This window comes from Stenella coeruleoalba (assembly GCF_951394435.1).
Source record: "Stenella coeruleoalba genome assembly, chromosome: 3".
In the NCBI taxonomy this organism is placed as follows: Eukaryota; Metazoa; Chordata; class Mammalia; order Artiodactyla; family Delphinidae; genus Stenella; species Stenella coeruleoalba.
The window spans coordinates 151,247,476-151,258,980 of NC_137148.1; the positions used below are offsets into that span (position 1 = coordinate 151,247,476).

The following is an 11,505-nucleotide window of genomic DNA, read 5'->3' on the forward strand; positions in this document are numbered from 1 at the left end:
TGGATTTAATTTGCTAATATTTGCCTGAGGGTTTTTCAGCCAATTTCATAAAAAATATTGGTCTGTAGGTTTCTTCTTTCTATACTATCCCTGTCTGGTTTTGGTATCAAGGTAATACTGCCTTCATAAAATTAATTAGAAACTGTTCCCTCTACTTCTATTTCTTATCAAATCATGTAAAATTGGTGTTAATTCTTTAAGTCTTGGGTAAAAGTGAAACATCTAAGCCTGAACATTTCTTTTGGGAGTTTTTAAATGAAAAACCAGTGTTTCTAATGGTTACAGGAAAATTGAGATTATCTATTTCATCTTGGCTGAGTTTTGGTAGTTTTGGGTGTAGAAACATTGGCCCATTTCATCTACATTTTTGAATTTGTAGTGTAGACTTGTTCATAGTAACTTGTCCCTCATTAACCTGCAGGATATGTCATGGTATCCCTGGTTGCATTTCTGATATCTGTGATTTGTGCCATCTCTCTGTTTATCTTTATCAGTCTTGCTAGATCTTTATTGGTTAGATTGCTTATTTCAAAGAACCAGACTTTTGTTTCATTGATTTCCCCCCCTATTTTCCTGTTTTCAGTTTCATGGATTTCTGTTTCATCTTTATTATTTCCTTCTTTCTGCTTGTTTAGTGTTTTTTCCTCTTCCTTTTTTACTATTTTAATATAGAAAATTAGATTATTGCTTTGAAATATTTTCTTTCCCAATTTAGTGCTATAAACTTCCCTTTCAGCATTGCTTTCGCTTCATTCCGCAAACTTTGATCTGTTATATCTCCATTTTCTTTTATTCTATGCATTTAAAAATTTTTTTCTTGATGCTCTCTTTTTTACCCATGAGTTATTTGGAAGTGTGATGTTTAGTTTTCATGTGATTGAAGGTTTTCCTGTTGTCTTTCTCTTATTGATTTCTAGTCTGATTCCATTATGGCTAGAGAACATACTCTCTATGATTTTAATTCTTTTAAATCTGCTAATGTTTTTTTATCGCCCAGTATATGGTATATGAGTGAATGTTCCATGGACACTTGAATATGTATTCTGCTCTTACTGAGTGTGTTCTTTAAATGTCAGTTATATCCTGTTGATTGATGATGTTTTCAGTTCTTCCATATCCTTGCTGATTTTTCTCTCTGGTAGTTGTATAAATTGCTGTGTTGAAGTCTCAAATAATAATTGTGGATTTAAAACTTTCTCCTTTTACCTTTTTCAGTGTTTGCTTCATGCATTTTGAAGTTCTGTTGTTTGGTGCACACACATTTAGTATCACTAGGTCATCTAGGTGGATTATTCCTGTTATCTTTAGGTAATGACCCTCTTTGCCCCTAATAATTTCCTTTTCTCTGAAGTCTACTTTGTCTGATATTAATATAGCCATTCCTGCTTTTTCTGATTAATGTTCACATGATATATCATTTTCATCCTTTTACTTTGAACTACCTATATCATGATGTTTAAAGTAAGCTTCTTATAGACAGTATATAGTTGGATCATGCTTGCGATTTTTTAATCTACTCTTCCAATCTCTGTCTTTGACTTGGTTATTTAGATCATTTACTGTTAATGTAATTATTGCCATGTCAAAGATTTGGTCTACCATGTTATTTTTTGTTTTGTCTTTTACCTTAGTTTCTCAATCCTGTGTTTCCCTTATTTTTCCTTCTTGTGGGTTACTTAAACATTTTTTAATAAGTCCATTTTAATTTAATTCATTTATAATCATTTGTGTATACTGTTTGTATAGTTTTCTTAGTGGTTGCTTTTGGCATTACAGTATACATATGTAACTTATCATAGCCTACTGGAATCAGTGTTTCATTACTTCAAGTGAAGTTTCAAAATTTTACTTCCATTTAGGTCTCTTAATATTCCCCAGTTTTAAAGTATGATTTTCTGTAGTATTTCCTTTCTCTACATTGAGAACCCCATCAGATGGTGTCATCATTTTTGCTTTGACCATCATATAGAATTTAAGAAACTCATGAGGCTAATGATAGTCTCTTATATTTACCCCATTTGTTTTCACCCATTCCATTGTTCCCCTTTTCTTTCTGAAGTTCCCAGTCTTCTGTTAATTGTTTATGTTTTCATAACAGTAGGTGATATCTTGGATTTCCAGTGCAACTGGATATGAGTTTCAGGAAACACTGAGCCTGGCTCACTTAATGCTACTGAGTTGGAGGGTTTGTATACGTTGGGCCTGTTGGCACAGCAGATGCTAGCAGATTAGACTAATGTTGATGGGACTAGTGCCACAGGAGGATGGGTTCCCATTCAGGCTATGCTGCTGCTACAGTAGATCAAGTCCCCCTCTACCCCAAGTGTGGGGCAGTGACCTGCTGCTGTCACTGCTTTGTATTAGGCTCCTTTTGCCTCAGGTGTGTGGTGGGATCCCTTGGAAGCTGCTGCTGCTGCTGCTGTCAATCACAAGGTTAAATTCATTTCAGAAATACTTAAGTATAAATATATAGCCTGGCTCTTGTAGGACCTCTGTTTTTTTTTTTTATTGCTTTCATACAAATTATCCCAAATTTAGTGACTCAAAACAACGTAAATTTATTACCTTACAAGTCTGACATTGGTCTCAATTAAGTAAAAGTGTTGGCAGGATCAACAGATGAATGGATAAAGATGTGGCACATATATACAATGGAATATTACTGAGCCATAAAAAGAAATGAAATTGACTTATTTGTAGTGAGGTGGATTGACCTAGAGACTGTCATACAGAGTGAAGTAAGTCAGAAAGAGAAAAACAAATACCATATGCTAACACATATATATGGAATCTAAAAAAACAAGAAAAAATGGTTATGAAGAACCTAGGGGCAGGGCAGGAATAAAGACGCAGCCATAGAGAGTGGACTTGAGGACACAGGGACGGGGAAGGGTAATCTGGGATGAAGTGAGAGAGTGGCATGGACATATATACACTACCAAATGTAAAATAGCTAGCTAGTGGGAAGCAGCCACAAAGCACAGGGAGATCAGCTCTGTGCTTTGTGTCCACCTAGATGTGTAGGATAGGGAAGGGAGGGTGGGAGGGAGATGCAAGAGGGAGGAGATATGGGGATATATGTATATGTATAGCTGATTCACTTTGTTATGAAGCAGAAACTAACACGCCATTGTAAAGCAATTATACGCCAATAAAGATGGTTAAAAAAGAAAAAAAAGTGTTGGCAGAGCTACATTCTTTTCTGGAGGCTCTTAGGGGTGTTTCTGTTCCCTGGACTTTATCCGCTTCCAGCGGTCACTTGTAGTCCTTGACTCAGAGTCCCCTTTCTCCACCTACAAACCCCAAAATGTTGCATCTCTCTGATTCTGCTTCTATTAGGACATCTCTCTCTTTCTCTTTCTACAGTTGGGAATGGTTTTCTGCTTTTAAGGACTCATGCAATTAGATTTGTTCCATGAGGTAGTCCAGGATAATCTTTCTATCTCAAGGCCTATAACTTCAGTCATATCTGCAAAGTCCTCTTTACCATGTAAAGTAACATATTATTGGGTTCTAGGGATTAGGGTGAGGGCATTTTTAGGAGCCATTATGCTGCCTACCACACCCTTAACAAGTGACCTTGAGAAAATTACTGAGACTTTAAAGCCTTACTTTCCTCAAACATAAAATGGAAAGAAAGATAACTAGTTAATATCATGAAAGTGAAACAGTATATATGAAATCAACTAATTCAAAAAATAAGATTTCTTCTTTTTCTTTATGATTGGCATGATTCTCAGAGTTCAGTTACTTGAAGAGTTACTTTTTTTTAAACAGAACTAAGGAATTTCAGGGTTCAGGTGCTGTAAGATTGTCTGAATTATCTGAGTAACAATTAGCTAAGCACAGGTGTAAAGCATTTGATTTACTCCCTGGTGTCCTTTATCTTCTCATCCCACTAAATCCATATCCCTTGTCTAGCTCCAGCCAGTAGAGTCAGAGTTTGTTTTACTGTTTAACTAAAGTTCAATTTAAATTTGCTCTACCTCTCCAGATTCTCAGCCCTGGTTGCATATTATATTCACCTGGGGAGATTTCAAGACCTACTTGATGCCAAAGTTTTACCTATCATGGATATTTGAGGAGGGACCTGGAATGAAATGCTCTAGCTTATGGTTTGGGGAGCCAAATCATAGTCTACACTGAGCCAAATCATTTGCGAGATCAGCTCTAAAAAGCAATTTATCTGTGGTGACTGATGCTCTTCCTTTGTCAGTATGCTTGTCCCTCTTTGGGGGAAAAGAAGAAGGGGAAAAAAACCCCAGCGGTTGGGCTCCCTGAATTATAACCTGATGCTGTGGAATTAGTGTTGGCTCAGAGCGCACATCTTCGGATACCCATTCTCTCTCCTGCTTCCTTGCATGAGCTTATATCTTTGGGCAGTTTTTCATCCACCACCCTCTTTTGCTTCTAATCTTAGCAAGTAAAGTCTCTCCTTAATGAAACAGCATTTCATGAGACTTACTGGGAGCATAGGTCTGTTCCAGACCTATCCTATGTTAGCTAAAGCAGATATAAGTGATGTATTTTTGGCATTCATCCTTGTGGGTTGGAGAGAGAAGACAGAATTTTATCCTTTAGGTGTCATATGACTGGGCAAATGGGCTCATTCCCTCTACTGCCTACCATGTAAAATACTGAGGGTATTACCTCTAGAAGGTATCTTCTAGGTATCAAAATAGCTCAGATAAGTCATATTTCTCAGTAAAAGGTGACAAAACTATGGCTTAGGTGGTGAATTTTCCATGTCAATTTGTCTGGGCCACCATGCCCAGTTATTTGGTCAAATATTATTCTGGATATTTCTGTGATGGTGTTTTTGTGTTTTTAAAAATTTTTATGTTTTATTTATTTATATTTTTGGCTGCATTGGGTCTTCGTTGCTGCACATGGGCTTTCTCTATTTGCAGCAAGCGAGGGCTACTCTTTGTTGTGGTGTGCGGGCTTCTCATTGCGGTGGCTTCTCTTGTTGCAGAGCATGGGCGCTAGGTGCACGGGCTCAGTAGCTGTGGTGCATGGGCTTAGTTGCTCTATGGCATGTGAGATCTTCCCAGACCAGGGCTCAAACCCGTGTCCCCTGCATTGGCAGGCGGATTCTTAACCACTATGCCACCAGGGTGTTTTTGGATGAAATTCATAATTAAATTTGTGGTGGACTTTGAGTAAAGCAGATTATCCTCCATAATATGCATGGGCCTCATCCAATCAGGTGAAGCTCTTAATAAAGACTGACCTCCCTGTCACAAAAAGGAATTCTGCCAGAAGACTTACAGAAATTGAACTGCAACTCTTCCGAGTCTCTAGACAGCCTAACCTGCAGATTTTGAATTTACCAAGCCTCTATTATTGTGTGAACCAATTGTTTAAAATCTCTCTCTCTTTCTCTATCTTTATATAGATATGGATATAGATCTAGGTATCAATATCGATATCTAGATCTATATCTGTCAGTATATATGGGCACATTGTATACACATGCTGTTGGTTCTGTTTTTCTGGAGAACCTTGACTAATACAGTGGCCCATATAAATAAAAGGATGAACCCAAGTTCACCCAGGTAGAAAGTAGTACAATGAGAACTGGAACTTAAGGCCTCATGACTCATTCAGCTGTGAACACTGACCCAGAACTGGCGTCCGCACACTCTGGCCCACTGATCAGATCTCGCTTGACTCCTGGTTTTGTACATAACGTTTTGCTTGAACCCAGCCGCACTCATTCATTAACGTATCGTGCATGGCTGTTTCTGTGCTACAGCAGCAGATGGGCAGTTGCAATGGAGACGTATGGTACAGAAAATCCAAAATATTTACTATCTGACCCTTTACAAAGAAGATCTGCTGACCCCTGCTCTAGGATGCCATCTGATTTCTGATAGCACCGAGGAGAATAATTCATGCACATTGGGATAGATTGTTAATCTCATGTCCTCCTTAGGTCAAAGATCTCTTAAATGCTCACCCTTGCAATAGCCAGCTTGGGGAGCATTGTCTGAGGATGCAGAAATTTTTCTTGCCAGGTCTTTCCAATCCACACTGCTCCCTGACTATGGTTCTTAAAACCTTTTTTTTTTTTAAATTTTTATTGGAGTATAGTTGATTTACAGTGTTGTGTTAGTTTCAGGTGTACAGCAAAGTTAATCAGTTATACATGTACATATATCCACTTTTTTTTTTTTTCTTTTTTCAGTACGCGGGCCTCTCACTGTTGTGGCCTTTCCCGTTGTGGAGCACAGGCTCCAGACGCGCAGGCTCAGCAGCCATGGCTCACGGGCCCAGCCGCTCCGCGGCATGTGGGATCTTCGCGGACCGGGGCACGAACCCGTGTCCCCTGCATCGGCAGGCGGACTCTCAACCACTGTGCCACCAGGGAAGCCCCACTTTTATTTTTTTTTTGGAGTCTTTTCCAAATAGCCCATTACAGAGTACTGAATGGAGTTCCCTGGGCTAATAAGAAGCGCAGGTTCTTACTAGTTATCTATTTTATGTATAGTAGTGTGTATATTTCAGTCCCAATCTCCCAATTTAGCCTCCCCGCCACAATCCCCTGGTAACCCTAAGTTTGTTTTCTACATCCGTGCCTCTACTTCTAAAACCTGTCTATTTTAACCAACTACCACTCATTGCTTACTGTCTCTGGCTTCATGTACTTGATAATAAATCTACTTCTTGTTCTATCCTGGATGACATGTTCCAAGGACTGAGATAATATCTTATTCTACATAATTTGTCCTTGATATTGTCTATCTTGGGGTCTTCATCTATGTCCCAAAGAAGACAGTCACTCTGTCTTCTAGTACTACTATTAATACCACATTTTATGGCATGAATTTGACCCAATGCACTGAACTATCCCTTTAGAAGCTGTATGCAACCTGTCACTGGGTTTTAGCACAGGGGTAGAACTCAGATTAGTGATCATATATAAACAAATCTACTTGACCAGAAACTTTTTGTCTCACCATTTATTACACAAGTAACTTCTGTCTTTGCATCTATGATGTAAATATTTTTAATCTCCTAAATTATCTGAAAAATTATTTAGAGCTTCCATTTCAGTAGGCATTGGAATTGCTGTGTTATGACTATTTCATTAGTTTATTTCCAAGTGTTAAATTAGGCTTCAAGCTTTGGCCAAGAGTAGACAGGAAAGGGTTTCAAAGAAATGAAGAGTGGGAAAAACTTCTGATGCAAGGGAGACTTAATAAAGATTTGATTTTGAATCAATAATTTATAATAAAAGTTTGAGTTTGAATCAATAATTTATGTCATTGCAAAATAGCTCCCTGGTAAAATTCCATTCTTTGGTAATCATTAAGTACAGAAATTAACAATCAAAATATGCAGTGACCGTCTTCATTTTCTAAAAACAAACCTATATCTAGATGAGAGGAGAATTCATCTCGTAACTCAGGCTCTGGACTTACGACTCCAAGTTCTGTCTTCTTTCAACCATACCTGCTAAGTTTGTCTAACTTCTTGAGCATGAGGTAATGGTGTCAGCTTTCATCCCCTTCCTCAGTATATAGCTTGGTGAGTATGAGTAAGGGATCTAAAACTTGAGAACCTGGGTTCAAATCTTGACTCTAAAATTTACTTGTTGAGTACTCTTGAGCATGTTATCTGTTTTTGCCTCAGTTTTCTCATCTATAAAATAGAGATACCATTACTTCTCTCAGGGAGTTGCTATGAGGGTGAAAGAGAAAATTCATACAATGCAAGAATTTATCAGTTCTTGGAACACAATAAATACCGAAAAATAATGTTAGCCATTATCAAGGCCCCCTCATTTTATGGATAATATAGATTAGTTTATATAGGTCTAATATTTACATATGCATAAACATTTTGTACCTATGTGTGTGTATACGTTCTTCTTAGAAAGTGAGCAGTCAACATTCACATCTAAAAATCTGTGCTCTGTGAAATGTAGATCTCCTGTGTACAGACACAGTGCTATAGTTATCTATTGCTACATAATAAAGAAGTCCAAACTTAGTGGTGAAATAAACAAAAATTTTAATATGTGCCCAGATTCTGTGGGTCAGCAATTCAAACAGTACACAGAGGAGATGGCTTGTCTCTACGCCATGACTGATATCTGAAACCTCAGCTCATGAGGATTCGGATGGCTGGAGCTGGAATCATCTAGATAATTTTAATTCACATGTCTGGCCCTTGAAGACTGGGCCCAACAAGGACTGTTGACTGGAGTGCCTATAGATGGCTGCCCAGGTGGCTTGGACTTCTCATAACGTGGTAGTTAGGATTCAAGATAGAGTATCCCAAGAGAATGAGTGTCCAGGGTTGAAGCATTCCACGAGAATCATGCAAAAGCTGCATGACCTTTTATGACCTAGTCTTAGATGTTACATAGCATCACTTTCATTATATACTATTGCAGGCGTTGGAGACCTTTTTCCATAAAGTGTCAGACAGTCAATATTTTAGGCTTTACAAGCCATACAGTCTCTTTTGCAACTACTTAGCTCTGCTGCTGTGATGTGAAAACAGACACAAACAATACATATACTAAGGAACATGGCTGTGTTCCAATAAAGCTTCATTTATAAAAGCTGGTAGAGGCCTAGACTTGGCCCACCAGCCATAATTTACTGACCCCTGCTCTATTGTTTGAAGCCATGGAAAGCCTGCCCAAATTCAAGGGAAAACGCCCACAATCTGGATGCGAAGAATGGCAGTGAATCTGAGACCCTGTATTAAAACCACGACATATGGGATATTTATAAGAGGATCTGTCTGCATACCTTGTTTCTCCCATGTATGGTGGGTATGAGGTATTGGGACATCTTACATCTCTGTAAGCCTGGGTCAGGGTCAAAGTTGGAATCTGAACTCAATGACCTTGATTTCTGGAATAATCGGTAACTCTAATTATGATTTGCTTACACTCCTTACCCCAATAAATATACCACAAAAGATAGATTTCAAGTAAACAATTGCTTTATGGCAAATTTTTATCAAGTCTCCATTGACTGAATTATTCCATTTTGGTTGGAAAGCATGAGCTTTTTTCTTTCCTAAAGAGATCTGCAACTTTTCAGATGTGGCATTTCATTCTACTGAGAGGATGATGTAGGTTTTTATAAACGGAAAAAGCAGGGCAGGCTGAGTTCACTCAGATCGTACTAGTGCTTAAAGGAATAACCGAAACTGGAACACAGGCTTCCAGGTTTTCCTGTCCTGTGCTCTTTCCGGTAGGTGCCATTGTCTGCTGGGTCTGGCGGTAATAATTTCTGACCTTTACCTCTCTACGCTCTTGTGAAGTGGTTTGGGGCTTTGTTAGCTTTCTTATGAGTTTGTACTAAATTGTGTCCATAAAGTAGGCTGAATTCCTCAGGGAAGGATGATAGCTGTTACTGTGTTATTACTGCAAATGTTGTGTTGGTTACCTTTTTTTCTTTTCTTTTGTCCAGTTGTATCCTGAACTTAAAAGTTATATTATCCGAAATGAAAGATGTGCATCTGGTAGAAAAGACTAATTTAAGGGATGAAAATTCCTGATGATTGCTTCAGTCAACCCTTAATACACACTGAGCTTCATTAGTAAGTAGACAACTCTCAGACCATTCCCTTGGAAGAGGTCGCATAATCAGGCTTTGTGTTGATTTCGCATTCTGTTCGGTAGAGACAGAACAAATTAGAATAATTAGCTGGTACAGGAAAGCACAATGAACTTTCTTCTGTTTTTGTGATGCATCCCATAATAAGGGTTGAAAATGAGACTGGAGGTAAGAACGTGAAACTCAGAAGAGCAAAGGAGAGAGGATATTGTTTCTTTGAAAATATTCTTTCAGTGTTGGCCCAGAAGAAATATGAAGCTGAGGAAATTTTTTTTTAATGATGATTTTTGTGTTGATGATGTGAGTGTGGAATTAGTAAGAATCAGGAAGCAAGCATCCTTTTCCACCAAGGACTTGGGAGCAAATGAAGCCATAAATACTCCCTGCTCTTGGAAACCCTTTTGGAGCAGTAATCAGAGAAGGGTAAAGGCAAAGCCTCAGGGCAGAGGTGTTCAGAGCAAAGGGATAGGAGGAGAACAAAAGGAGAGTGGATATGTTTAGAGCTGTCATTTTCAAATTTACCTGCTTCTGATTCAGTGCTGCTTTGCTGCTCTGTTGGTCCAGTGGAAATCCTCAAAGCAGGAGCAGCCGTATTTTAAAATAATAAGGTTAGAACAAATGACTTTAATCCAGGTCTCTTTAGCTCAAAAGCACAGAGGAGAGTGTGAGGAAAGAGTGAGGCCACAGGGAATTGTTCACTGGGTACCTTTTCCCCAAACCTCACTAACTGGGAGAAACTGACCACTGGATTATGTGCCTTGAAGGAAAGCAAATATGTTGAAAGCAAACAGTGTGGAGCTTGTTTAGAAAGCAAGCTGTATCATTTGGTCACCTGCTGATGATAATAGCATTGGCTGAGACCTGACCATTTACAATGAAGGCACTTCTGTAGGTAATAAGTTCCAGGAGGGCCCGAACTGAGTATGTCTGTTTCAGCATTTAGCATGGTCTAGCATCTGAGAGGCCGGTACATTATTGGCATATAGTAGACTTAAAAATGGATATTTGTGGATTGTCTGAATGAGTGGATGTGTGTGATTCACCTCCTATTTGCAGGTCCTATGCCCTACAGTGGATTTTCAACGTCAGGTTGTGAAAGTATTTATGACGGGGATTGGCACTGTTCCCTATCTAATGGATAAAGATTACACATGAAAGGACTTTACATTGACATCCCAACAGCCTCATAGGAATTATTTAACAAAAAAATAAAATTGGATTCTGTATAATTTCTAATTTGTAAGCTGGCCAGAACACTGGTATTTCAGCCAGTCCTCTGGTAGTTCCGATGACGTCCCCATGATCACCCAGGCATAATCAGAATGGCTTTAGGATTTGGGAGCCAAAATGTTCCTCAGTATTTATGGCATTGCTAGTCCATTTAAGAAAATGGAGTATTGAAAAAATAGCTTCAGACACAATATGGCATTTTATGATTTAGCATGAAATCTGAGAAATATAGAGGTTATCGGAAGCCTGCAATGGTAACGTTCCCTCTGCTATTGAAGTTATTGTCTTTAAACAAAGGTTCTACATCAGTAATGCTATATATATATATATTTTTTATGATATTCAGGTTAATTTCCTATTCTCTCTAAGGAAGTAATTGGTTGGTTGGTATGGGAGATGGTGTGGCTTCCAAAGGTGAAAAGTATTATTTTGTTGTAATTTCCAGCTACCTAAGGATGGGAGAGGCCCAGGACACTGCAGTCAGTATATTATGTGGAGCAGGTTATATTGTGGTTTATTTATGAACTTTTACATGTTTATTTTCTATGCAAGTTTGTGTGCTCCTTTTTGAGTTTTGGTAGATAAGTGTTTTGTAACTTTGGAATACTTGGAGTTTATATATATATATATATAAATGTAGTAGTTAAAGCCGTGGAGAGTGTACTAGTCTACCTAGGTTCAAATTCTGGCT

General features: G+C 38.4%; 2 protein-coding genes across 7 annotated transcripts in view; one reads left to right on the forward strand and one right to left on the reverse strand.

Annotated features, from left to right (window-relative positions):
- The window catches only part of LOC307183208 (uncharacterized protein), a 466,052-nt gene that overhangs the window by 363,894 nt on the left and 90,653 nt on the right, over window positions 1–11,505 (reverse strand). The window lies entirely within an intron of this gene.
- Window positions 1–11,505, forward strand: part of LOC307183206 (metabotropic glutamate receptor 7-like) — a 582,198-nt gene that overhangs the window by 243,296 nt on the left and 327,397 nt on the right. The gene's annotated exons all lie outside the window — the stretch shown is intronic.